Below are 3,537 nucleotides of genomic sequence, written 5' to 3'. Positions count from 1 at the left end.
TGTTTCATTTCTTGTCTCTGCTCCAGACTCCAGGCTGCCCTCAGCATCCACTCCTCAAATTCACAGCTGGATAAATTTTGTCATCTCATGAAAGATTCTGGTATTTTTTTGGACTGATTTTTTTATCAGCCTAATTAAAATGTTTTGCTCTGGTAGTTAAAAAAAAAAAATCTTTTCCTTTTTTTTTCCTTTTCCTCTTTTGTTAATGGAAAGGAACCCTTTTTCTCTATCCAATCTATTGTGTGCATCAAAACTTGGTAGGATGCCTTCTCATGGAGAAAGAGGAGGCAAGAGTTTAAGCATCAACAGCTGTGGAAATGACCTACAACATATGGGACATTTGGTAATTATCCAGTCTGAATTATGTAAGACATAATATCATGCAGCTCTGCAAAAACTTGAAAGTAGAGAGAAGGAAAATTATGGCAAATGACTGATTGCAAAGATAAAGATTCTTAACTATACATTCATATTGTTTGGATCTTAAAAAATGCCTAAAATTTGCTTGCTGAATTCAAGTTTGTTACAGAGCAAAGGCTTGGCTTTGGAGGATGTTTATTGATAAAAGAAGAGATGTTTGAATCATAAATATCCACAGCTGAGAATGATGTATAAATGTATGATTGCAGGGACTGGCTGTGAAAGAAAGCTTGTGCTGGGATTTCTGTGCTCCAGTAGGAGTAGGGAAAATTTCTGATGCGTGTCAGAAGATAGAAGGGTAAGCTGTGGACTTTGAAAACCCTCCCACCCCCAGTGCGTGGTATTTGATGTCCAAATGAGGCAGGCATTTATACTTCCAGAGGGTGAAGTCATCAGAGCAGAACCAACTTAGAGCAGGGAGAACTGTGAAGTTTTGTGCTGAATTGATCTCAGTAACGAAAAATTAAGTCAGCCTGTCCTACCAATTATGGATGTTGAGTTGGACAGGGAAAGACTCCGTGTTGGAAAGGCTAGCCACTCCTGGGATTTCTACAGGGAATTTCTTTCCCCAAAATTATTCAATGCTGTCCAGTAACATATTGGAAAACCATCTCACATGCACAGTGTTTAGGGACCCTGAATGAATTTACAAACTCTCTCTGGGAACTGGTCCAGTATGTAATTTCCTCCCTAACCCTGGAACTTTGAGTAACATTAAGGAGTCTTACTGCTCATTTATCAGCTTGAAATTTGGATTTCCCACTATACTGTTGGGAAGAAGGACTGTTTTATAATAATATAAACCATTATTTTTGAAAACATGTGTCTTTGTAATTAAGATGTGTGCAAAAGTGCCAGAGTGAAGGCCAAGGTATTTAGAGATCCTGTGTTTGATGCTACAGCCCAAATGATGAATCCTGAATAATTCTTTTCCAGTAAGGCATAATCTTCCACGTTTTTAATGCTCAGAAGTTGCCATTTGCAGTAGTTCTCAAACTCTTTGCTTAGCACTTACAAATCCATTCTGTATTGTATTTTTCCTACTTACAGTATTGCTTTACTTGGATTTACAGAAGTCACCCTTGCATATAGAAAGAAGCTGTTTGTGCTGTATCTTGTAATGTGTGTACTTGGGTTAATACATCTTTTATTATTCCCCATTCCAGACATTCTCCTGGTGAAGCTCAGCAGCTCTGCTTTCTGAAAACAATGCCTGAATCAAGGATGAAAATTGTCCTCTGAGTTATGAGAAACCCACACAGCCCAGCACTGCCTTTCCTCAGGAAACTCCCAGGCAGCTGTTGAAGCGTTGCTGTGCTGCCCCTCTACCCCGTGCCACACACTGTGTCGAGAGAACTTTATCAGAAATAGTGACATAGAGTAAATAACTCCTCTCTGAGCTTGCAGGAGCCTCAGGATCTTCTGTGGCAGCAGAGCCAGAAGGTGATGTCCTGTGCTGTTCTTACCAGCTGGCTGAGGTAAAAATATGCAAAAAAAAAAAAAAGGAGAGGATACTGGTTTGTAGCTGAAACCACAGTCTGCTGCTGGAGGACATTTATTACGAGTGGCTCAGACACTGCTTGCCCTCTTCATTTTGAGTTGTCTTTGCAGTGGATTTTCTCTGCAGTGGAGTTCATTGATTTCATCAGGGCTACTCACACTCTTAAGTACAAACAGTTCTAAATGAGGCTGAGAGAATTTTACCTTAAGCCTTAGACTGTTTCAGACCTCTCTGTCCATCCCCTAAAAGTTTTATGCCACCAGAGTAAAAAAAACTATTTTCGTCAAAAATCTTCATCTTAGATAAGAGATTTGAGTTGCTGTTTAAAAAAAAAAAATAAGTGACACTATCTCTCAAAATGCTGCAGATTCACTTTTCAGATATGCATTTTTCATTCTATTGAAGTTTTTGACATATGGTTATGTAAAACATCTAATAGCAAACTCTATCCGTTTACACCTTCCATAAGGCAGTGACTTCAGGAGTTAATGTGGGATTATTTTTAGCATGTATTCAAGTTTATTCATGCTGAAAGGTAGTACTTATCTTTTGTAATTTTAGAGTCGTTATTTGAATAAAAACATGAGTATAGTTCTATTTTAACTGTCATGTGACATCTGGGAACTGGTTCAGACCTCTCTCTCTCTTGGAGAGGTGGAAATCTCAGCAGTTTTTCTTTCCAACACCTCAGTGGTACACACAATACCTGTGTATGTGTTGAGACCTATGTCTGTAAATAATATGAGTAACAAAATATGAGTAATCTTCTATACGCTGAGAGAACATTATAACAGAAACAATGAAGGCATCTATCGACCAGAGAAAGTGCAATTTTCAGTGTTCTTTGTAGGAAAAGCTTGTTGAAGTTAAATTACCCCTTTGAGTACAAATTCCATGTTAAGCTATCACTAGAGACACGGTTAGATAAAAATCTATGGCTGAGTATTTTCCCTCTAGCTGGGTAAATATTTCTGTTAGCCAAATAACTGAGTCCTTTTTCAAGTTCAGAGATGATCTGTGCAGAGGTTGCAAGTTTCTCATGTTTTGGGGTCACTCTTTATATAAATCTTACGCTGTTTCTATTCTCTAATGGAATAGTGAAAACCAAGGGGTCTGCAAACTTAGTGTGTAATTTTGGTGGAAGGGGTTGAACTGTTTGTCTGAGAGGACACACAGGGATTTGGCTGGGGCAGGCTAATGCAAAGGCAACAGCAGGAGGTCAGCAAAATTTCACAAAATTTTATTTGTTCCAAGTTTGATTTACAGGAAGAGTAATATAAACCTCTTACTTAGAGATGACTGTGGTCTGACAGTGGGAAAAAGCTTCAAAGTAAAAATAATAATTAAGTTACAATGATAATGAGGCTGTAGTTGCCCAATACCAAGTGGTCTTTTTGCCTTTGCCAACAATGCATGATTGTACATTTTGACATTCAAGATAATCTGGGTTGCTCCAGCCTTGGGGCCTGCACTGATGCTGTATCATCCTGCAGAAGAAAATATACCTTTATTTACAGAATAATGCCTTTCACAGTCTCTTTCTCAAGCCAGCACGCCACAAAAGTATTTGTGATACTGGGTCCATTTTCAGTAATGTTTGAAGAGTCATTTTATGA

Source organism: Pseudopodoces humilis, chromosome 17 (genome assembly GCF_049639895.1).
Source record: "Pseudopodoces humilis isolate 2021_Gansu_Grassland_sample_001 chromosome 17, ASM4963989v1, whole genome shotgun sequence".
Taxonomy (NCBI): Eukaryota; Metazoa; Chordata; class Aves; order Passeriformes; family Paridae; genus Pseudopodoces; species Pseudopodoces humilis.
This window is presented reverse-complemented; position numbering follows the sequence as displayed.